Source organism: Aulostomus chinensis, chromosome 12 (assembly GCF_037954235.1).
Source record: "Aulostomus chinensis isolate RoL2024-O1b breed Wild chromosome 12, RoL_Achi_v1.0, whole genome shotgun sequence".
NCBI classification, from domain to species: domain Eukaryota; kingdom Metazoa; phylum Chordata; class Actinopteri; order Syngnathiformes; family Aulostomidae; genus Aulostomus; species Aulostomus chinensis.
Window position 1 is genome coordinate 7,452,726 of NC_141331.1, and position 25,903 is coordinate 7,478,628.

Sequence of the window (25,903 nt, forward strand, 5' to 3'; positions counted from 1 at the left end):
TGTGTACACCCTCGCACAAATGATTTGCATAATCTCCCATAATTCCTGCACATCTCTCATCATTAAAGCGAAAGGTGTCTGGGAACAAATCCATCTCGTCTCCTTCCCATCGTTCCCAAATGTGACGTTCTCTTGTTTGTCATCAACAAACCGCTCGTTTTGAAGCGAATGCTAATTCGATGACAAAACAATATGTGCTAATCAGCCAATCATGTTCATAATGAAAACACAAAGAAGAATTTGAACTGGGAATGACAGTGTTGATGACAAATGTGAAGGGTAATAAACATCATTATCAGCTACTGCACTTTTGTTTCGGGGGGGGGGGGGGGGGGGTTGTTAGCCCATTGATGCACGTTTTTCCAGTGTTTTCATTCACATAGTGGAGTCTCATATTTTCATCCAGTTTGTCCTCTGCTTTTTAAATGGAATTTGCAATTGCACTACACACCCTGCATCAATGATATTAATAATATTGATGATTCAGGTTCATAATGAGGTATCTGTGTCAGAAACAATGATGAAAAGCGTTAGTCAGCGTGGAAACTTTTCACCATTAGTTGTCTATTCAAGTCATTGCTATTGAAAACGGTTCTAGAATCTAGAAATGTTTGGATAAGGACATTTACACACTCTGGTAGACGTAGTTGGCGGTGGGATTCAATGGGTTAACTTTCAGACAGGCTCTGTAATTACAGTCAGCCGTGATGCAAGGTGGCATTCAGCAACTTGACAGTTCCTGAAACCTGCCCCCCATCCTCAAGCCCAACATTTCCATTTGTAATTGACAAATGGATGGGTTAATGGGGTATAAAATGACCTATCCATCATAGGGGCTAATTTGGGTGAGGGAGCATCATGATCTCTGATGTGTTTTTTGAGAGCTTGTTCACACGACCTCAGCGTGGATAGGAACTCGATTCATTGGGGGAAAGAGCTATTTTAAAAAGGGGCTCTTTTCTGACTCTGATTTAAAGTCACATGAATAGGCAACTAAAACAACACTTCATTTACTGGACCTGCTGATTTGACCTTGACATGAAACCACCAGGTTCACCTGACATTGAGGTGGATTATTTGATATCACTTACAACTTTGTCTGTACTACAACTCAAGATCAAATCCACCGAATCAATCTATCTTTAAATATGACTTTAAAATACAAACGGAATTTGGTCATGGTTGATTTCCTGTGGCTGCCAGCGAGGGGAAGCAGAAAGCGCACATTGTCATGTTTGCAGCAACAATTTCCAGATGATGGCTTAAACCATTATTGCCTCCTAATTTTGACACTGATATGGCTTTTACAGATATTCTTCCCTCTGAATCTGACTTTTTTCATCTGCTATGGTGCCATCTGTTGGACTCCAGATGTAGTTGTGTTGTACACAGGAAACAGGAAGCAGGAAGTAAGTCGTAGTTTCCTGTCGTTTTGTTTGTCATGTGCTAGCTCTATAGGCAATTCTTGTTGATCCTGGTGTTTCACACTTACTAAAGCCATGACTGTAAGTTAAGTTCATTTAATCATCACATTAAATCCAATACTGGAGACTATCTATGATGTATGTTGAAAGTTTTGAGATATTTGTGAATGCTCATTCTAGCAGGAAGCTCTGTTGGAGATGGCTTGATAACAGATTTGAAATGAAACGTGTTTATTTGTCCAATCTATATTCAGTTATTTGTTGCGTTTATTACTGAGATAATAAGAAACTCTGTTTACAGTGGTTGTGTAAAAGTCAGTACTTTGTGCTGTTTTTTTCTCTATAGTTTCACTGGAAAATGCTAACTTCCTGGTTCTTTGTAGAAAGAAGTTTGACCAGCTGTGGATTCACATCTCCTCACAGCCACATAGGGAGGATGGTACATTTGAAAACATGTCAACAGAAAGTAGTAAGTTGAAACTAATATACACTTTTGTCTTCTTTCGGTTAATACAAACAGTTCAGGAAATGTCTTTACTTGATAGGCTCCACCACAGTCTGCCCTATTTGTACCGTTTCATCTGATAGGTGGATAAAAAGTTTTGGGCCTCACAGCTCCGTATGGTGACTTGTTGCATTGTTTGAAACATAGTGGCGGGCCAGGTTGCAGTGTTGATGAGAGCGTGTGGAGTAATCATGACTTGCATCCCACATGTAGGTAATCCTTACCTGTATTGATTCTTGTTTTTGCAACACCACTATCGCTCAAAAGACTCACAGATTCTCACAGCAGTCAAGAAAAAATATAACAACAATCACCACCCAGTGTAGTTTGTATCAACTGGGCCTTTGTTAAGATGCTGGTTTCTCAGAGCATGACAAAGAAGTACCGCTGATCCATTGTCACTTTGTCTTTCTGTGTCAGATAAAATCATCAGGACAAGGAGATACTATCAACACCTCATACATCAGCCGCAAAGTGATGGATTCTGGGGGACATTATTGTGTCTTTAAGATGCCTGTCCATTCCCACAAGCCTTTTTTTTCCCCTTCTAAATTCCAGTAACCCATGGGACTAGACGAATCCATCCAACTCCATTAAATCAGTGGTGTCAGGGAGATAAACAATGATATGGCAAAATCTTCAGGCGATCATAGACAGGTGTGTGTGTTTGCTGTGTATGGCCAAGCATGCTGATACTGTGGTGCAACATTTACATGTGGCTGTCTGTATGTTTACATGTTAGAAAAACTTGATTGTGTTTGTCCGAGTAAAACTGGACTTGGAAAATCTCCGTCAACGCATGAATCTGACTGAAATCATTCTTTAAAAAAATGTTGGGAACCAAATTGCTCCTGAGTGCAGTGATTTGACCCAGAAGTTGCTCATCCCAGCGGGCAGGAAGAATAGACAAACTTTATGCTGTTTTGGGGTAAGATGTTGTCTTTGAATCTACAGCCGTCGTGAGCAAGAGTGACTGCTTACCAACTTGTTTGGTATTTTACTCCATAATGGGGAGGTTGGATTTCTGAGAGAGAGCGAGCAGACTTGTATCTCATGTCATCTGCTTGGTGGCTCTACTGGAATTCTTGTATATAGACAGGTGGGTGTTGAAACTGTCCAATCAGAGGTGGGTGAGACAGCTCCCCCCCCCGTCCCCCATCCCCGCCTCCTAGGTCTCAAAACTCAACTTGACAGCGAGGGAGTGGCGAGTCTGTAGAGTAAGAGGAGCGTGCGTTCAGAGGGCTGGTGTACGCTCATCACGCCCATGTGAGTTGGTTTGTCTCTGATGGATGCTGGTCTGCGCTCGAGTGAATGCTTTTCCCTGCACAAGTACTCATCTATTTGCTCGGATCACACTTCTTTTTTTATGTGCTCCGCTTTGGATACGAATTAACTGCCATATACGTGATACAAAAGGTGAACTGGAAGAGAGCGAATGCAACTAGTTTTAAGGATGTATACCGCCACCTACTGTTGTGGAGGCAGACATGCTGCAGTAAATGGATCCTTCCCAATTTTATGTAAAGTGGAACGGCAGCAGTCCAACTAATCCAGCTCTTAACTACGGTTCAGCCGCAAATGTGCATGTAAAGCCTCTGCTAAAGTGCACCAGACTGAGTAATATAATAATAGTGTGTGCTCTGACTCAGTCGCCTGATGGCAGAGAGAACAATAAGCATGACTATAGCTATCACACAATAATAGGCGCAGCGGGATGATCAGTGTGTGTGTGAAGGGAAACATTGAAGTTCTATTGCAGTTACATTACCATCACTCTGATCCGACACCGTTTGTTTGCCTGTTATATCTTCAGCAGATGTTATCTCAACAGATACATTGTGTACTTTAACAAAATAATGGAGGCCCAACCACCATCTTACACCTCATATACTATGGAAGTAGAGATGATGTCGGCCGTATGCGGGTTTGGCTTTTTTGGAGGATTGACAGAAGCAGTCAAACATGAAGAGCTGTCTCATTAGCTAATGCATCATTCGGAGGAAAAACAAAGTGCTTGTGAGTAACTTCCCTGAGAAGGAGGATCAACATAAAATCTTTTAAGCCACTTAAATACACCTCTCACCAGGGGACCGCTAATTGCGAGCAGTGGCAGAATTTCTGGATGACCTTTGTGTCGAAGTGATTTTGATGAGCGGATGTGACTCCTTGGTGTCTTATTAAATCTTGTGGGGAGTTTTGCCCTCAAAGAAATCCTTTTTTAAAGAAAATTCTGAACTTGATATAATGTGTTCACTTCACAACATGAAACATTGAGAGGAAAAACAAATTTGCCCTGCAGTAAGGGAACTTGCATTTTGATGACCATAGTGTTTTGCTGCAAAAATGCTAATATGGGTGAGACTATAAAAGAAGGTGACATCCATAAAACTCTTTGAAAAAGTAAGGAACCCAAAATCCATCGCTACTTTTATCATAAATAGAGTATTTATTTTATATTTTGCACTTGGAGATCCCTGGGAAACGCTTTCTCATTCTACCCTGCGTAACTGATGATGGAATGACAGAAAAGCTGGATTAAATTTACACTTCAAACAGTTTGTCTTCCCTTTAAAAATATTTTAGGCAATGGATCTCAGCACACATAGCTCCTGTTTCAATTCTAATGAATTCTAAATTGTATAAACTAACATTTATCACTACTTGCATTAATAAGGATTTGCAAGGAAAAAAAAAACAAAGTTTGCAAAGTTTCAGGTGATTGCATTGCCAATATTGTCGAACATGTCGAGATGGAATATATTTGACAGGCTTTCATACGATGCTGATAATTGTTTATCTTTATTAAAGATATCCATACTGTATATGCACACGCACACACACAAACACACACAGTCCTAGTGCACGAGGAGGTGTGGAAAAAAGTATCAGGCAAACAAAATCAACAAAGTCTTCCTGACTTGAGATTTTCAGAGGTTTGAAAAACCATTTGTGCTGAACGAATGTCACTGCTTAAAGATGTTGCCTCAGGTGTCATGTTTCAATATCCTGTGACTTTGAGAGGTCGGGTTCATCAACTGAAATACAACTTTTTCATGTGCAGTTTTTGGATATGGTTTAGTTTTTGCTCTCAAATCGGATGTACCATTTGGGGGGAAAAAAAAAAAAGAAGAGGTTGTCGATCTAAGCGCCTCCTGGTGGTGGGACTACAGATGTAGATTTATCTGTTAAATAGTGCTTAAGTTTTCAAGTCTTGACTCAAAGTATAATAGTGTTTTAAGCTCGATGAATTTGAATATTGGAGGATCAGTGTTGCATATTTAATCTGCCTTCTGTGAGAGTGAACAAGACTGCGAGTAATTATCTTCCACTATTTTCCTCATGTTAGCATTATAGCATCTGACGTGATAATTGCAGCCTTTCAGAAAACGGGAATATGTACAGAGAAGTGTCATAGCTTCATGGAGAGCTACTGCTTTGTTTAAGACCTCTTCTCTCGCCTCAAGTTGGGCTGACTTTCAGCAGCTGCAACCAAATAATAGTCCCAATCAAACCCTCTGTCACGCCGTCCACTTCAGCCTCTACCTCCATCTACCCTGCAGCCTCTCTCGCTCTCTCTCTCTCTGTCTCCTTATGTGTCTGAGTAGAGACAGCTGCGCCGGAGACGAGAACAAGCTTCACCAGCTGCCCCAGCTCAAGATTAGCCCTGCCACAAATACCTGGACTTCACTACACAACCACATTGTTCACTCTGTCATGTAGTCAGTCACATTTCCAGACATCCTTGATGGATCTGTTCGGTCTGTCTGTCTTGTTTCCGTAGTTAACTTCGGACCTCCTGACTCATCCGCCGCCTTTCTTTTCTGCCAGCAGCACCAGCCCAAGTCTCTCCTCCATTCTCTGGTTCGTGTGCACCCTGGATCGGCTTCAGCTGTGGTCCAGCTCCAGCCTCTGGTCACTATAGGGTGACCAGATCCCAACAAGCCAGACTGGGTTTTTGTGGTGCATGTTACGTCACTAATGCTGAGTCTAACATGTATTTTGAAGTTATAAAAGAGGTACTTGTATGTTTTTTTTATTGGAAAATCCGACAATCCTTTTGACTCCTAATGTCTGGAGGGGATCAGATAGAAAACTGAGGGTGAGCAAACACAGTACAGCAATACTGCACAGTAATGTACTTCAACAAAGGCAGCAAATGTCACCGTTGCCTCCAGTTAGCCTGCAACTTGTCTTCAAAGCACTGGTGTACCACAGTGACATCACCGCCTCAGGTGTGAAGGTCCTGCAGGTTAATCTCAATGCTTTGTTCGTTAGTCCTTCCATCAATGACATGATAATGTTGATGTGTTCCAAAGCAGTCCACGTGTGCGTGTTTTATTCCATTTAAACCTGACGTAGCAGGCAGCTAACCAGAGATGATCCGGATCAGCAGCAGCAGAAATGTATTTATACTGGAATTTGAATTTCAGGCCCATAGAGACAGACCAGGCGCAGGAGATTGTCTTGTGTGTGTGTGTGTGTGTGTGTGTGACCACACCATATACACTTTCTTTCTCTATGCCATGCAGTTTTTTTTCCTGTCATTTCAAATCTATTGTGTCAAAACTAACCAGCGTGCTATCATTTGTCTCTATGTCTAACGTGTTGGACGAGATTATAGATAACTAACTCTGCTCAGGGACTGAAGCCAGGATATTTTCCTGTAAGTAGTGCTAATAAACGACAGTCTCAACTCTTCATTTCTCTACGCCCGGAGGCTGTAATGATGAAGCTGTTCAATTATACCTGTGATCATACACCGCGGTCTTTTCTAAACATCCTACATGGGCCAATCTTCATGCTTTAAGGACTGAGAAAATGTAAAATGCACATTTCATTATAGCTTGTAATTTTTATTGGTAAAGTTAATTCTACTTTAACCATTAATCTGGAGTGAAAGTGGCATTTATTCATTTCGCAAAATCGATGATGAAGCTTCTGGAGACAATCACGCTCGGTCGCTCCGTCCAGTCATCAGGGCGGGAAGCGCCTGGAGTGATTTGTTCCAGAGCAACAGGCTCTCCTCACCACTCGACTTTTAGGTAAAAGAGCAATAAGTAAAATATGCAGACTTGAACTCTCCTCCTGACAAAAGTGATCAGTTGGAGGTCTTAAGGGATGGATCCTATGAGGACAGCCAGGATTTGCTGTGAGTGTGAATGGTTGTCTGTCTCTGTGTTGGCCCCGCAACGGATTGGCAACCCATCCAGGGTGAACCCCGCCTCTCACCTGAAGACTGCTGGGATAGACTCCACCCCCCGTGACCCTTAACAGGATAAGCAGTAGAAAATGGATGGCTCATAGCTACATAAAAACACCTATTAAAGAACACTAAGAGTAACTTCAGTTGTTTGAAGCACAAAGCTAACGTTACATTGACTTTAAGATATTCAGCAACAGCGCCTCTTATATATATCTTCTTTTACTCGATTGCACCGTTACAGAATCCAAAACACACAGGAAAGACATGGACTAGATTCAACAGCACATTTGTCCACGACACTTCTCTTCTTTACGGATGTCATTCGGAAGACCTCTCACTCATGGGAGAATACATGCAACTTCTTTTAAATTAATATTTCACAATACAATATAAAGCTACAAAGCCACAACTCCGCTAATACAACCATCACGACTGGGTACATCATGCTGCTTTAGGAAACTATTGATAATCACTGTAGCACAAAGAGGAAGAAAGCGATTAGTCTGCCCATGAACGAGGGAAATCCTTCCATCTGTGTTCGATTTTGACACCAGTGTGTGTGTGTATGTGTGAGTGTGACACGCACACTGCTGTCAGTCTGTGAGAGTTTGTGGATCCTGACTAATTGTTTCATTTCAAGCTGAGTAACTCATAAACAGTTTTTTGTGTTTGTGTGTGTGTGTGTGTGTGTGTGTGTGTGTGTGTGTGGCGATGCCAGGATTCAGTCAAAGTAGTCAGGAGCCAATCATTTCTCACTCCCACCTCGAGTGTGTGTGTGTGTGTGTGTATTTGTGTGTTTGTAAGCATGCGTGTGTGCATCAAAAAAGCCAAATCGACAATGTTGGACTCAGCTGACAATCATCTGGTGCACTGGACCAAAGGCGGGTGTTGAGAATGACCTTGACTGTCCCAGTATCTGGAAATATCAGAGGCACAACTCCTCATCGCTGCGCAACACACTGAATAATAAAACAGCCTCTCCCATGGACATCACATTTACCTTCAACCAATTTGCTGCTCAAAATTTGTTTTGAAGCCACTTAATGCTGCATGGATCGTTTTATTGTTTGTCAAATAATGAGGTACTGCAGTTTATCATCTGTTGCTTAATTTGTAAGTATTACTAATATTCACTGACTATATATTTTTAATGTTTCCTCACAAAATATTTGATCTTTTACTGCAATACAATTAGCATGTTTATGGTGAAGAATTGGTACCGGTGCGTTCAGGAGAGATCACATCAAAATCATAGAAACTATGTTTTTAATCATCGTGTAACTGACTGATCTTTCACAAACCTGAACCTGAGTGCTCTTGTTGTCTGCTCTGAACCAGATACCGGAGACTGAGTGCCAACCTCCAGTCTGGGCTGTCAGGGTTACACACTGACTGTCCTCATCATCCACCTCCTTGTCATTCCACAGATCATCGTGCAATAAGTAAACACCCCACCTCTCCGCAAAGTTTTGTGAGGACCAGTCTCATAGTTTTGGTGTAATCTGGCTGGCTGACTGAAAAATACACCACCTGAGAACATTACCTGCCTGGCAGAGGTAAATAAAACCATTAATAATATCCCCTGCTTCCCGAGGGGAAAAAAAGTCCAGTAATATTATTGAATGAAAATTGACATCATCATCATCTTCCGCGGTTTGATTGACATATCAATGTCTGAGTGAGCGATGTTGTAAATGGGAGCAGCAGCAATGTCTTCAGGGTAGACTGGTCCCATCATTGAGATGAACGTGAGAGGCAGGACGACTCATCACTCATGATGAGTAATAACACCGGCCGCTTTAGAAGGCAGATCGACGGAGATGTCAGTCGAGTGTTTGGTAAACAACCGTAGATGTGACGGGCGCAGCCGAATCAGCTGATCTGGCTCTGATCTCTGCAGTTATCAGGCTGTACTAATAAGTTCCTAAAGACTCTCCAGCTGGTCCAAAACGCTGCTGCCCGCGTGTTGTAAGAACTGATCGAAGAGACCATGTCTCTCCTCTCCTGGCTTCTCTGCATTGGCTCCCTGTTAAATTCAGAATAGAATTTAAAATTCTCCCTCTAACATACAAAGTGTTCAACAATCAGGCACCTTCATATTTGACAGAGCTCATACGTAGTCCCTTATTACCCAGCTAGAACCCTCAGGGTTTCTTGTGGTTCCTAGAGTTTCTAAAAGTAGAATGGGGGCCAGAGCCTTCAGCTATCAGGCTCCCCTCCTATGGAACCGTCTCCCAGTTCCAGTCCAGGATGCAGACAACCTCTCTACCTTTTAAGAGCAGGGTTAAGACCTTCCTTTTTGATAAAGCTTATAGTTAGGGCTGCTTAGGCTTTCCCTTAGATATGCTGCTATAGGCTTAGACCACCAGGGGATCTCCCATGGTGCACTGGGCTTCTCTCTCCTCCTCTCTTCCCTCTCTGTCCTCCTATATGTGTCATATATAAATCACACTCATATGTGCTACTAACTCGTCTTCTTCTCGGGAGCCTTCAGGCTCCCTCATCCCAGATCCCAGGTGCTGCTGGAGGAGGCTGCAGACCTGAAGAGGCTCAAGCTGCCACCCGTAGCCCCACCTGTTCACGTCCCCGTCTGTCCATCAGTCTCTTCCCTTTCTTTCTGTCCCTCTCTTTCCTTCTCCATTATCTGTCTTTATCTCTGCCCAGCTCTCCTGCTCTCTTCCCCCCAAACCGGTCAAAGCAGAAGGCCGTCCCCACTGATCCTGGATCTGCTTGATGTTCCTGCCTGTTAAAAGGAAGGTTTTGGTCGCTGCTGTTGCAGGATGTGCTGCTGATGGAGAATTGTTGGGTGTAAATTCACTGAAGGAGTGAGGTGCTGGACCTGCTCTACCTGTAAAGTGTCATGAGATAACTTTTGTTGTGATTTGGTGCTACACAAATAAATTGACTTGACTTGACCTGGCATCACCGAAGGCCATACCTGCTCTCAATTCGATCTCAATTACATTTTCCTATTGTTAGTGAGAAAAATCCGCTGTAAATTTGTGAAATAGATGAACACACAAGATTATTGTGACGCCTAAAGTAGTAACAACAATCCTTTAATGTGAACTGAAACCCATTTTGAAACATTACTTAATAGGTTAATTTTTTTAAAAACTGGATATCAAAGCAGATACCCTGATCATCACTCTGAAATGTTGAGTGCTCAGAGATAGTTGAGGATGCAAAAACAAAAATATCTATAAATTAAATCATAAAAATTGTTTTTCCAAATTTAAATGAATAGAGAACAGAGAAAATTAGGAGAGCCTTCCCTCAACGAGTCAATAGATAAATAAACCCCAGAGCAAAAGGTTCAATCACACCTATCGCCACGTTCCAGTGTTTCTATTTTGAGTGTTGTTACGCCACTTAGTCACCGCAAGCTGTTTCAAACATGTCTGGTTCTGCTTCATGGAGATCACACAAAATATATCACTTTTATGGGGCATAAAATCATCTCTGGGCAACAGCACAATATTGTTAACTTCCCTTAACACAGGCTGTTTGTGTGTGCTAGCATGACTGATTCTGCCATTAGAAACCCCTAATGATCATTTTACACTCATAATACCAGAACTATCGGAGGCTCCACGCTTAAATACTTCATTATGCTTTACTCCTTTTCTCTCTCTCTGTCTCTCTCTTTCACACACACACACACACACACACACACACACACACACACACACACACACACACACATTTTCTTTCATGGTCACACTTTTCATGCACTCAAGTGTGTGATGCGACGATGACCACTTCAGCAAACTCTTGACATCCTGCACAGTTCTAATTACAATTGTCTTAATTGGTTTGGAGTAAATGGCTGCTTGAATACTTTGTGAAGGCTGCAGTGTGTCATGACGAAGTTCAGGGCCTGGTGTTAAGAGGCTGGAATGAATGAACTGGGGAAAAAAATCCTGTTTACTCCACTTCTCTATTATATATAGACGGAAAATTCATGTACGAGTGCAAAAGTCGAAGCCTGCTGATGTCGATACGTAGCAAGAGAGTCTTTACACACGTGATCACATTCGTTTATTTCTAAGGTCAGTGATATTTTTGCACAACAATTAGTAACCATAACAAGAATCTTTCCCTAAACACATCCCAAAAACGTTGACACAAAGCATGATGGCATGACTTGAAATGACCAGGATAGATCATGTCTACTGTGTGCTCTCACGTTGACTTCATTAGTCCGTAATTAATTTTCATTTCATTTATGGAGGTTTACAGGTGTCTGCTCCCTCAGAACCAGAGGTGCTCTCTGCTGCTAGATGCAGTTAGGGGCAGTAAAATGTTAGTTTTCCTTGATACTTGATTGATTCCTTGATAGGTTTTCATTCATTCATTCTTTTGTCCTTTGATAACTCCTGGACATTTAGGTAATTGGTACATATTTGACTAAAAAGTAACATTGTGCAACCCTGATTAATTGTAACGTGTTAATACATGGGTGCTTGAGTCTTCTTCTTGTAAGGTTTTCCATCCTTTGATGGTTTTTCTTTCTTATAACAATGTAGGTTGTTAAAATGCAAGTTCCCGTTTTTCAGTGACACAGATTGATTGATTGATTGATATCAAGTTTATTTCATTTCCAAATCTGAAAAAGGGTGGAAGAATATCTGATCTTTGGCACGTGCGAGAAAAACACCCACAGTATGATGCAGCTGTGTGTACTTAGAGGCCATAAATATCAAAAAACTCATATCAGCTGACTTCCAAGTTGATACAGCATAAATAGTTACTTTTTTTATGTTGGAGGATTTGCTGGATGTTTCTGTTCAAGATTTCTTAACCAAACAAATATTTTTATTCATTGTCACCTGTGAGAAAATAAGCTGCACTAAAACCATAATTGAACATGAAGTTTAGATGGAAAGGAGCCTGATTTTGATGAGTAAATAACAGTGAGAGTAGAAGACGAGAGTTCATAAAGCTGGTAGCATTTATTTTATCCACGATTACAAGTGATTGTCGCTTAGGATTTCATTGACTTTGACTAACAATAATCAAATTACCAAAATGAGACTGAAAACCAAACCCAACTAAAAACAAAATGCGAAGTAAACCCTCCAAACCAGCAATAGCCCCTAAAATCTGAAGAAAAACAAAACGCGTTCAGTTTTCATCGACTAAACCTTGGATAAAATGGTTATGTTTTCTTTACTGAGGATGTCTGAAAACGATAACAAGACGAACAAAGCCTGATATTAAGTTAAGTTAAGATATTAAGTTTTGTCACACTTATCTGAAGTGATGCTGAGCGCCTGATAACCTGGACTAACACACGCCACCATTTGATTCTACTAACATTCAAGGAATGAAGACAAATAAATCAATTTCCTTGGGTTTTTTTTTTGGCATTTTTTTCTGCATGCAAATGTTGAGGATATACAAACCAAATGCTGCTCAACGACTGATCAGTCCAAACATAACTGGTATGCTAATATCTAACTTGTGCATTATCCCCTGACAGTGTGACCTGATAACAAGCACGCAGACATGTGCAGTATTTTTCTAAAGCAACCTTCTTATATTGTTCTCCCTTTATTCAATCAGAGTGTTAAAGACAGAGTCAGGGAGGAAGACAGCCTGCTCCTCCTCCTCCTCCTGCTCCTCCTCCTCCTCCTCTCTGGTTTCCGTGACTATCACAAGGATTCAGAGCTGACTCTAATTCAACAGGACTGTCATAGCTCATGAAAAAATCATGTCGTATAATCAAATCGGAGTAAAAACCCTGCGCTGGGCCTCACGGGAGTCTCCATGCGTCCTGAATATTTCATGTAATGGAGGCTCTCACCACCATGGAAACTCTCAACAGTTCAGGATTGCGTGCAAATATTGACTGTAGTGTGCAGGGCCGAGGGCCGGGAGAGGCCAACATCGCAACCGAGCCTGAGTGAGTTTTATAAATAATGGTAATAACATGTGACACAACTCACAGCAGGGGGGCTCGTGGCCACTCGTATCCTCATATTGGATTGATGTTACTGAGTGCAGTGGTGGTGTTAAAAATGGGCGAAGACACAGTCGGAGAAGAAAGTGGCAGCGAATAAGAGGGGGAGCGAAAAAAGTGCCCTGATGCATATGAATTGACAAATGTCTGTTTTGGCTGCTGAGAATAGAGCTCAATTGTAGGTCTGAAGAAACATCAAAACACAATTCAGGGCTGACAGCCAGTGGGTGGAGGAGAAGGGAGGGGTGCCGACAGCGTGCCCAGGCTGGAAGCACTGCACTGTGGCTAAGCTGCTGACTTAGCAGGGTCTCCTCCTGGCTCTCAACGGCAAGAGAGACGGTGGGAATCCAAGTGACGATGAAGAATCCAGTAGTGGCTCTCGGATCTTAGATCATTTTTATGAGAGCTTGTGTATCTCGGCACCAGACACATTATTAGTCATGTCTTGAGTTTTATTAGTCTCACAACAAGTTTTACACCGCTGGAGACAAATCCAAGTCCAGTTTCACTCAAATATCTCAATTCTCAAGTCTGCTTTGATAAACTGTTTCCAAACGGAATTCTGTCATTCAGCCAAAAACATTTCCCTCAGCTAAGGGACATGAAGCCTCTTAGGATGTTCTCTTTCCTAAGGCTTGATTATTGTTGCGTGTTGGGTTGACGCTGCAGCCCAATCATGTGACCTACGCCGCAGGGCTTTTGTGCCGCATTTCTGTCAGTAGTCTCAACAATGGTGGCTGAAAGAGAGCGAATAGTTTTGCGAATTGAAGCTAATAACTGTTTCATTTTCATAAGGGGGCATAAGACTGCTGTAAGTACAAATCAAGCTTTGGCATTGAGACGAAAGCCTCGGCCCTCCTCTCTTCATTTTGTGGGCACTTCAGGGGCCGAGGGGATCAAGGGGGGAACTTATGGCGTAAAATTTCATCGTCACGGGATGAACGCAGAAGGTCGGTGCAGACAAGCGCGCGCAGGCTGACATGTCAAGCATGGCAGCTTCTTCAGCAACAAACGTCCTTTTGTGTTCAGATGAAAGCACACAAAAAAATGAGAATGAATGCCTGACAAAATAACACCGGCTGTATTTATGCTATTACTGGTTTACGGCATTGTTCTGTACTTCAAGAGTAATGACAAGAAAAAAAGCAATCAAGCCAGAGATTATTTTGAAAAAAACAAAACAATGCATGTTACCTTATAGAGAGAAACTAAATACTGTAACAAATATTTATTTTATGTTTTTAGTTTTCAGAGAAACCACAAGTGTTTCTTCCGAGCTGAAATGTATGACTTTAACATGCACATCACATATAAGCTGGGACACAAGACACAATTCAGACAAAACAAAAAGTCTTTTTTTTTTCCCAAAAAGAAAACAACATTTTCCAGATGACTCTGCGGCTGATTAGTGCTGGTAATTGAGCAACGTAATTCCCAGGTAAATGTAACACTCTTGGGAGTAGAACCATTTTAAATGATTTTATTCCCATCCAAAAAAACCAACAACAAAAAAAACAACCCAACAAAACAACAACTAAAAACCTTGAGCACTGTTTATTATCTTCCTTGCAGGGAGTAAGAGATGGGAGGAAGCCTCTTTTTCCATCAAGTATTTACAAGTGAGCGCACATGTTCAAACACACGTGAGAAACACGCTCGCAGACGCTGGAGTCAGAAGATAATCACTCTACTGTAGATGTTACTAGCATTATTCAATGAAGCGCACCTTCAGACAGACACTGTGAATGGTGGCTAATGGCTGTGAGTGGTGCCGATAGCATGTATTATCTGCACCTCTCAGACATGGTAATTGAGGCTCAGTAGTGTTATGAGCCTGGGTGAGAGGCAAATAAATGCATCTCCTCACTGACGAAATCCGATCCTGTCTGCACATATTTACTGTGGGCTGCATGCTGTCTGTGCCCGTAAGCCTGTGCATTACGCCTGACTCATCAATCGCCTGTTTATCTCTCCAAGTGAGGGAGAGGAAAGGGGTGTGTGTGTGTGTGTGTGTGTGTTGGGGGGGGAGTTCTGCAGTAAATTCCCATTATTAGATGAAGTGTGAGGAGGCCATGGGGGGAGAGGAGACAGACAGCGTAGCTTTGATACAGACGGCGTGTGTCGTATGCTGGGCTGATCATTAGTGGCATCACTCTGAGATGATGTTTTACGGTTTGGTTAGAGATGATTTACTCGGATCAATGAGGGATCTGACTCTGGCGAGTAGAAACACAGTAAATCTTAACGGCAGTGATGTTATTAGCCTCATGCTCCCTCGCCTTTGAGGCCAACAAAGAGTTTACGGCAAGCTGCTTCGTATTAGGAAAGGGCAGTAATGGGAGTGTCTTGAAACGGGTACACACACACGCACACACTTTTTCAATTTTCTTGCATCTTGGTGACTCATAGTTGATGCTGCTTATTAATAATAAAAGATTTAGCGTTGACTTTTTTTTCTGTTTTTTGTAGAACTCCTGCATCTTTTGCATGCAAATGATTATATAACTGCAGGCTAACCCCCCTTTTTCTCAAGCTCAGGGTTTTGAGTTTTACACCTGGTGCAATTCAACAAATCCATAGTGGATGTATCTGTTAACTGGTCGTCTCAGTCTGATATGACTTCGCCTCCCAGTCCTTTAATTCCCCATCATCAGCAGATTACCTTATCATACCTTAGGGTGAAGCAAGAGGGAAACAGAGCTTAAGTCTGGAGCAACATGCCAAAGTTAACTTGGTGCAGCAACAACAACAAAATCCCAGTTTGCATGATGCCAACAAGGATTCAAGCAGATTGTGAAAAGTAGACATAAATATGGTGGTGGTATCAGTGCTGCTGTCTTCACAATATCTCCTCAGTCCAGTGGTCTAGGGTATGACCCCGCCTCTGCCCCACGGGGGGTGTCCCGGCGGGGCAGCCTCAGCAGAGCGGCCATAACTTCATTGTTCAGTCAGTTTACGCTGCCTCACGTGCATTCGTTTCCCTTGCTTGCTACTATCCATGGTCATTACATGTTGTTTGTGTGATAGTTTAAAATCATAATCTATTGATTTATGTACATGGAGACAAATCTTTGTGGTATGAGTTTCAAATGGTGTATTTTATTTTATTTTTTTTGACAGTATGGACACAAAGCCAGTCGAAGTAAACCTTTGTTTTAGTGAAATACCAAATCTCTGGTTGAACCTTCCTATGAGTGGCAGGTTATATTCATTTTGTAGGTTAGAAAATTTGATTTTTATCATGTTTTCCACTGACGGTTTATTGAAATATCATTTACTGTTGGAAAATTTGTATTCGTCCGACGTTTCAGTTGTATTATCAACAGGGTCTGATGATGATAACATGAAATATGTTTGCTGTAATTATAAGTGTTGAGTAGGTAAATAAACTTGCAGCAGTTTTCTTCATAAAATAGAAAGTATAACACTTTTCACAACAGGATTAAACAACCTTCGTCCTAATAATTATCACTGTTAAATATAGATTTTTGTCATTCAAACATGCTCGAAGAAGTTACACAAGCCTTTCAATGCATATATTTAGAATATCTAATTACCTGAGCTGACAAAATACATGTTGTAAACAAATCAAATAAAAAAAAAAAATCTGTCTTCTACACAGAAAAGGTACCAAATTGTATTGCAGAAGAAAACTTGTCTGGGTGCAAACAGCCAATCCAACTGCATCTAAAGTTAGACAACACAGAAAACCACCTGGCATTTAAAACCCGACCCAGGAGAAAGTTCTTTCCCTGTCTATCTGTCTCTCTCCATCTGTGTGTGTGTGTGTGTGTGTGTGTGTCTGCAAAGTGCAACGTGGTGCTTCAGTGCCATCACTTGCCTTCCCCTGATGTCACGTTTGACCTCTTTCTGTTGCCTCTCCTAAAAGGAGGCAAGCACGCAATCCTGAGCTGCAGGGAAGACAAGGCCTGTTATGTCATTTATAATACATGCATTATTGCCTATGAGTTCATGAGGTCTACTGTAATTCTGCAGCGTTTGATAACATATTGTACAGTACCTGTGTTCAAAGATGTACACGTTAAGTGTTCTTACACAGAAAAAAAGACTGTACAAAATAAGATGCCAGAAAAGGAGAAATGCCTCTCAATTAGTAACCGGCAACAAAACCACCCCTGTAGTTTTGAAATCATTTTTATATACAAAGAATCCAGCAAAAACAGTAAAACTGTAAAACAAAAACGCCACAAACTGTTAATTAACACCTTTTTTAAATGAGCCTGTAGGTCAGTGTGCAAGCAATCTGAGTTTGTATTTATCCGTGTTTACTTCACCTGTTTACTTGTGCGTATGTGGAATGAGCTTTGGGAGATATGCTGTTTAGACAAAGGACGCACACAAACAGCTTTGCAGACATCATTCTGTATGTAATTACTTTTAGAGGTTGCACAAATAACAGATGGAAAGGTGACCTTTTCACAATATTTATTTATGCTTGAAATTCAGTCTGGCCTTTGTGGAAGAGAATGAGGGAAAATGCTCAAATATCAAAAGGAGGAGGAATCTGACAAAACAGGCGAAAAGGATCAGTCCGTGTAAAACACGTTTATTAGAATTTACATTTAACATGTCACAATACAACCTCAGAAAATATCCACCGTAAAGTGTTTTTTTTTTTGTTTTTTTTTTTTAAAGGCAGAAATCTGGCACCAGTTTCCCCAGGAAGAGCATATTGCTGAGTTATGCAGATGGATTTCCCTCTTATTTAGCGCAGTGATCCTTATTCTACAATCAGCTGACCTTGCAAAGCCACTTTGCAGCTCAGTGGTGTGATCCATGTTAATTTCTTCCTGGCTGGAACCTGCTCCGCAAGTGTCCAACCACACTGGAATGAAGCCAGCACAGCATGTTGCTCTGATGAAAATCGTCACTGGTGACATGAAAACATTGAATCTCTCCCACTGCGACGGAGGGCTAATTCAAACATACTCATCAGCTTATCTCTTCTCCGCCTCCCACTCCTGTCTCCTCCCATCTCCTCAAGAGCTAACTCAAAGCTAATTTGCAATTCTCAGTGGCAGAGTAATTGATGTCTCGTCTTGGTGCTAGGTAACAGAATTATGGGAGTAATGAGAGATGGAGGACAGAAAAGGAGATGTGGAAGCAAAAAGAGACAGTTTTATTCGAGGGATTGTTTGATTTACCTTGATTATGTTTCCATGTGGGAAGTCGTCCTCTATCACAACGTTCACAGCAGAGGTGGACTTTCTGACACGTGACAAGGAGACGCTACTGCTCAGGCCTTTGCCAAATAAACTGACGAGACCGTCGTGTGTTTTTGGTCATCCTGTTAGTTCAGGCAGGCCACACAAGTCTACTTTGACTATGAAGTACTTAAGATTGTCTTAGAAAACATCATTTTGACAAATCTATGACATATTAGTGCATATGCGCATTTTGTGTTTAGATTGCAACAGATGTACAATAGGGGATTTTTTGGGGGCTAGTATCTGATTTCCTAGTATTTTACAACCTAATTTGGCAGATATTTACCAACATTAATATTATCTGTATATATATGTATCTATCTTTATATATATATATATATGGCATGCCGTTCAGGAAATTAATCTTTGAATATATTGAGTGAACCTCTGAATATATATCTGTGAAACTCTGAATATATGGAATGAAACTCTGAATATATGGAATGAAACTCTGAATATATATATTCAAAGTTTCATTCCATATATTCAAAATTTCATTCCATATATTCAGAGTTTCGTATATATATTCAGAGTATATATATATATATATATATATATATATACATATATATATATGTGTATATATATATATACATATATATATATATGTGTGTATATATATATATATATACACACACATATATATATATATATATATATGTATATATATATATATATTGATAATTGTTGTAAATTGATAAAGACTGTTGAATATTGTGCTTTAAAACAGCTTTCAGTGGGATGAATGCCAGCACGCTGAAATATAAAACTGAAGCTTTAAAACCTACATGTTAAATTCTGCTTTGGTGAACTGATTTATATTTTAATGTTACTAAACAGTTTTGAATAGACAGAAATCTCTAGAACGCCAAAACCAGAGATTTGTGCATGATGTATAACGTAATTTTTTTTTGTTACAGTTCATTTTAATTTTTTACCCAGAGAAGTGTCATTCAGGAATTGGTACAAAGATTATATTATTGGTGAAGGTATTGAGCGTTCTGATCGATATCTATACCTCGCTGCCTGTGTGGAAGCCCTTAAACCAAGCAATTCCACAAAGTTGATTGCTCGTCTCAATTCTACATTTGCAGTGAGGTGTGAGAGTGAGTCTGACAGCAGCCGCGATTACATTTTTGAAAAAAAAAAAAAAGTTGGGACAGTAAACCCAGAATACATACACACACTACAGTGCCACCCCAACAAACCAACAACCCACCCTTCCTGTCTGCCTCGCCGCATTAAGAGCCTACTTCTGCCTGTTGTATCTCTGATATTGACAGTTGCAGTCTGCATCAAGCAGGCTGGAGGAGGAACTCTCAGCGCGCTCCTCAATGATGGAGAGCTCCCTGGATGACGTGTGGTAAATTTTGTGAACTTTTAAGCAGATCTGCTGGGGGGGGGGGGGGGGGGTAAAACATACAATTCTCCAAAGATGCATCAAAGACTTGGATGTGTCTGTAGAATATCAAGGTCAATACAGCCAAATGAATTATTGGAAATAGAGTGCACTCAGAGGAGTTTTTAAGTTCTGTGTGTGTGCGTGTGTGTGTGTGTGTATTTTTAAGCATATTGAGAATAATTTGGGGTACTATGTATTATGGGAGACTTATATAAGAAAAAAAAATCAATGAATGTAAATGTAATATTCTATTTTCAGAGGGAACAGAAAGGTACGGTGACGTCTGTTGAGGAGTTGAAGCAGCCTGCCGCTCTCTATCATCATCTTCGGCAGCTCACTGGAGCTCGTCTTTCTTCTTCCGATACTCCTTGCACTTGAGTGCAGTAGGAAATGTTTTTGGTGCACGTTCTCCTTCACAGGCTAGGAATGAATCATAAAGAAACAATGACTACAAGGCGGTCTCAATTCACAAACATGAATCGAAGAGCTCCGCTAAAAGTCTGGTGCTGGTTTTCAGACATCCACCTCTGACGCAACGTTTGATGAGAGCTCCGGCCTGAAGAATTCTACAGTCTGAATTCAGGTCACAGTCATTGCGCCACATACAGTAGTTGTTACAGGGAGTAATCATCATCTGATTTACATCATGTTGTCGTCACGCGATTCCCAACATCCCGACGTGTTCTCCAGCGCCTCCTTCTGGAAGCAGATATTTTCATTTGTACCACAGTGCACCCATGGTTCTGCTCTTTGATGTAAAATACTAGTATCAGGTTTGACCCACCTGTTTCCCCGTGGAACAGCCACACACACAGCAAGGTGTGTGGGTGTGCGAGGGCCAGCCCATCACTGCTTGCCAGAACACAAAAGTGCCAGGGGCCAAAAGATCACCTCGGTGGAGTTATACACTCGGAGTGGAGCGCTCACTAGTTTATATAATACAGTAAGTTTTCTATTAATTTCTATATTTAGAATTGATCTTTCTCTCATCTCTTCCACTCTCTGTCTCTCCTCTCCTCTAAGGAGCAAGAAGTCATGGCAATGTGCTGAAATCCACTTAGCAACAGACGTGACTTCAGCTGCTTTCACACATGTGCTGCAAACCTGACCATATCTTGGCGTCACCTGAGGCTGTACATGAGAACACAAACCGGTTGGTCTTGACGTGAGGTAGACGTTACATCACCAGCGTCTTCTAAGACTATAAAATGATTGGTGGAGTGATGAGTGGGTGTATTGATACCATTTCTATCAGCCAGCATCAATAAATGCTACTGGAGGAGTGATATTTGGGTGCTGCAGGTGATGAGGGTTAACACAGACACTTTCAGACAAATCCAAGTAAGAAAAGAGTCCTTGAAGGCTTAACATTGTTTTGTACAACAGGAATTTTGATAACCCGCTTTGTGCTGACACACTCAGCATTAAAATACCAAAACACAGACAAGGTCAGTGACCTACAGTACAGGTTGACAAGCTGACCAATTAGTAAACCGTTAAACCCCAAGCCCTTGTCTCTCTGCCTACCACCGCCCGCAGTGCTTCTGAAACACTGAATCATAGAAAAACTGTCAAGTAAACCAGTAATACTGTGACAGCTATCACCACTCCAACAGCCTGACAATTAATGTGTTTAACAAGATGGAAGTGCATTACAATTATCACCCTTCCCATTGTTTTCAGATAAATACCCTGAAAGCCAGGCACACAGAGAGAGAGAGAGAGAGAATCAAATGAAAACAGATGCCAAGGAAGAGATGTGCCATGAGAGACTCTTATTGGATTCAGTGATACATGTTTCAGGAGGGCAGCATGCTGGTGCAGTGGTCAGCACTGTCGCCTCACAGCAAGAAGGTTCGGGTTCGAGCCCTGGCTGGAGCAGAGGATCTTTCTGTGTGAGTCTGCATGTTCTCCCTGTTCCTGTGTGGGTTCTCTCTGGTACTCCAGCTTCCTCCCACAGTCCAAAGACATCAAGAGGAGACGAGGCTAATCAGATACTCTAAATTGACCGTAGGTGTGACTGTGAGTGTGAATGGTTGTCTGTCTCTATGTGTTGGCCCGGCGATGGACTGGTGACCTGTCCAGGGTGAACCCCGCCTCACACTCAAAGGCTGCTGGGATAGGCTCCACCCCCCTGGTGACCCTTAACAGGATAAGTGGAAGAAAATGGATGGATGGATGTTTCAGGAGGTGTTTTTAACACTCAGTCACATCCATGCTGCTACATGGACATGTATGCCACTGCAATGTTTGCCTGTCATAGTGACTTTGACGTTTGACCACCGAAATCTTTTCAGTTCATCCTTGAGTCCCAGTGGATGTTTGTGGCAAATTTGCAGCAATTCCTTCGAGGTGGTCCAGTGATACCATGTTGATGTAGACAGGTTGGGTGTGCACGGGTGCAGAAACAAATCCATATTTTCATTACCTTTTAAAATTAGTATTATTTGAGCTTTTATCAGAAGGATGGAAGGCCCAGAACAGCATCTGAAACTGTGACTTCACTTGCGCATGAGACAAAATGAAGCTAGCTGGGTGTGAGAGTGCACCGCGGCATGTATAAGTGCATATTGCACACTTGAATGCCCCCTGCAGAGGAGGCATCTGTACCAGCCTTCAGGTAATCGTAGGAAAAGCCCCCGCTTGCTGTGTGAAATGAACACACACACACACACACACACACACACACACACACACACACACACACACACACACACACTCTTCATAGAGGGAGGTTGTGTTTCTATCACAGGTTACTATCAGCAGCCACCCAGGGGGGTCTCACAAGGCTCTAATTAGGTGAAGGTTGAGTTAGTCAAACCTGACCACCCAACAATTTGACTAAATTTCTTGTGGCGCATTAGTTCACTAGTTCATGAACCCGTGATGCTTCCCTAGCATGAGATTAACAGGAGACGGAAGGCAGAAAAAGGCAAATCTGTCTTTTTGCATCGTGTAACCTCCCAAAAAAACACTCACACATTGACCTCCAACTCATGTTAACTGACAGCAGGATTTTCAGAGGGGTGTAAAATTCGAGGCAATAGCAGTTCTAGTCTTGGACTAGTCAGAGGTTGCAGGGCATCTCTACCCTGATTTCTTGTCTGTTTCAGTAGAACCTGTTCCCCTCATTCCCTCGCTGTTCCCTGTCCTCGTGGGCTGTTTACAGAGCAGATGTACCACAGAGATTTCTCTTTGTTTCAGAGGCAAAAAAAAAAAGAGTAAAACACAAACCCCAAAGTAAAAGTTTAACCTGATAAACTCAGTCAAAAAGTGCCTTTACACAATGCTATGCTGAGTTTGGTAAATTAATATCCAGGAATTATAATAAAGTTGTGAAGCGGTGTGAGGTTACTAAGCAACAAGACTGTGCGTGTGTGATTACCATTCATAGTTAAATGAATGTCCCCTGTGCCACATTATCAGTATCTCATGTTTGCAACTCAGATTATATTTATAATTATTGCATAAATTATTGATGTATAACTTGTCATTCTATATTCAGTCGTTCATCGTGCATACGGTTGTAAAAAAAACAAAACAAAACCGCAGCACCAACACTTCTTCAACAGCAGATTAATTGATTTAAATGAAAATTTATTTTTGCAGCAACTGTTCCGGACTCAGTGTAAGCAGTTAGCATCACCATGGCAGCCTCTGACAGCCGTTGAAGCATCCCAACTGCAGCTGCAGCTGATTTAACCGCTTCTCTGATGTCCGTGTTGTTCAACACACACTTGATTAACATTTCCGTCAATTTAACTTCTAATTTAATACGTGGTTATTGTTAAGACATTCTTACATCATGTGCAACAAAGGTTAATGAGTCCTCTCTCATGCTCTCTGACCCTCGATGACTTCAAAGTTGAAATGATACACAGTGGAGGGAACCAAACTCGTTCTGGTGATGCGACTCTTCTCCCTCAACTGGAGCTGAAGGAGTGCAGAGATTAAGAGAAGAGGGCAGCCTGCTGCAGGATGCAGCTCTCCCTAGGCACAATACTGGAGGGGAACGAGACTCCTGCTTTATCCAGAAAATAATTGCATCATCTATTATATCTGCTAAACGTTTCTTAAGTCACCTGCTGATGTGACCACCATTAACCTCTCTGTGCTTGACCAAGGTGAACACTACATAGCAGAACATATGTCAAACATGCATGGAAGCACACTGATGAACGTGCACACTTGGAAACATTCTGCTTAACTATCCACAAATATTTCTAGCTGTATGAGCTCCTTAAATGACTCCTGTTTAGGGAAAAGGTCTCCTTTAGGCCGTCGGTAGCGGCAGTGTCACTGAGAACCTGGGAGTTAATACGTTCTCTCTCCCTCCTCTGCTTCGTGTCTCTTGATTTCTGACTGTAAATCAATTGCTATCAACAGTCCAGCATAAATCCATAGGTGTCACAGGGCTCTTTTTCTCACTTAAACTATTGGTATGTGTTGCATCGCTGGAGATGGCGAGTGTGTTCATAAAGCTCAATGTGAGACCACTGTCAACTTGTTATTCACTCTTTTTTGCTAAAAGGTAAATTGCAGCTATGTTTTGGGTCCAGACAGGAATAGGTAACATATTAGATAATGGTTGCAGTGATGTGTGTATGATAGCATTAGGTTTTTATTGGTCAATGTCAGTTACTAGAATGTTACTGTGTGTGTGTGTGTGTGTGTGTGTGTGTGTGTGTGTGTGTGTGTGTGTGTGTGTGTGGGAGGGAGTGGATGCCCTGGGGCTCTCTCCTCTTCTACCTTCTCACTCTTGATGTCAAGGCACTGCCTGGTCACGTTGCAGGCTAACACTTCATGCTAGGTCAAAGCATCCACAACGTGCTACGGAGCTCTTGGACCAAGACTTTTGTCTCGATTTGAATTTTGTTTGTGACGCACCCTCATAAAAGTTATGAAGCCTACAAGACATTTGGAAAACCAGTCAGTAAACGATGGTGTTGGTTAATCATTTGTTAAATAGTCTTATTGCTGCCAGATCAGTGACCTGATTAGAATGAGCCGGGACCAAACTCTGTTGGAAGAGTGATAGGCAACATATGGAAAAAAGGGTATATTTTTATTAATTTTCTGAATTTATAATGTACTTTTCTTCTTCTACCAAAATTATGTTAGAGTTTGAATGTATTGATGCCACCAAAAAAAGTTGAAGCCCTCATAGATAGTCTTCCAACTAACACCACCTCCTCTGGGGGTCAAGACCTGGTTCTTTTGGTCTACCTCTTGGAACAATTGTGGTCTTCGCAGCTCCTCTATTTAACCACACCAAGGGGTTTCCATTTAATAGACGTAAACACCCTTATTGTCATCTCTCAAGTAAATCTGAGTAAAAGACATTCCAAGGAGATCGTCATCAAGATTAAACTTTGATGTTAATATTTATATGACATTGAGGCAGATTTAATAATTAAGCTGTTGTGATTAAATACAGGGAATCAATGCAGCCATATTCAGACCAAGATCAATGCCATGATGATCTCCATTTCAATAAGAGCGAGTGAGGAAGCGGGAGATAGCAGGCGAGACGAGCCCTGTGTGTCTGCGAGCCTCCAGGGCGAGCTCTCCAACCTGAATCAATGCTACTCCACAAGTAAATTGAAAATGTTTTTCCATTGAGTCCCCGCCATTTTAATTTTCACCTGGAGGGGTCAGGGAGAGGACAGTTTAGTGATGATGAAAGACAATTTCCCATTTTCACAGCTTGGTCACGCTTTGACACACCATTATCCCGTTGACTTAATACATGGTTTCCCTTTACCTCAGCCTTCCTCGCTCGTCCATCTCCCTCTCATCTCTCATTCTTTACTGCTTCCACACCTCTGTATACGTCTGTCTATAGATCCCTGTGTGCTTTCCTGCATTTCACCTCCACTACAACGACGGTCCCTTAGCTTTCAGTTTCTTGATCCTCTCTCCTGATCACTTTGTTCCTGAATTCGTAGCTTTTCTTATCTGCCTCAAGATCCCTGTGTGTTTAATGTGGTCCATCCATCTCAGCTCTTCTTTTACTGTGCATTATTGTCCTCTTTTGTCATTCTCTCCCTGTATCTTTGTTTTCAATGCTGCAGTTCCTTCCATTTGTAGGAATCCCTCAGTCCTCCATCTTACTCTGTAGGTAATGTAATGTTCCGAAAATGTAATCCAAATCCCAGATTCAATAAAAAAAAAAA

General features: G+C 41.6%; 1 long non-coding RNA gene across 1 annotated transcript; it reads left to right on the top strand.

The window, feature by feature from the left end:
- Positions 1-1,390: 1,390 nt before the first annotated feature.
- LOC147251887 (uncharacterized) lies at positions 1,391-6,282 on the top strand. The gene is made up of 3 exons (XR_015118706.1): positions 1,391-1,505; positions 1,808-1,893; positions 5,711-6,282. It is a non-coding gene; the product is annotated as an uncharacterized LOC147251887 (long non-coding RNA).
- Positions 6,283-25,903: the final 19,621 nt, after the last annotated feature.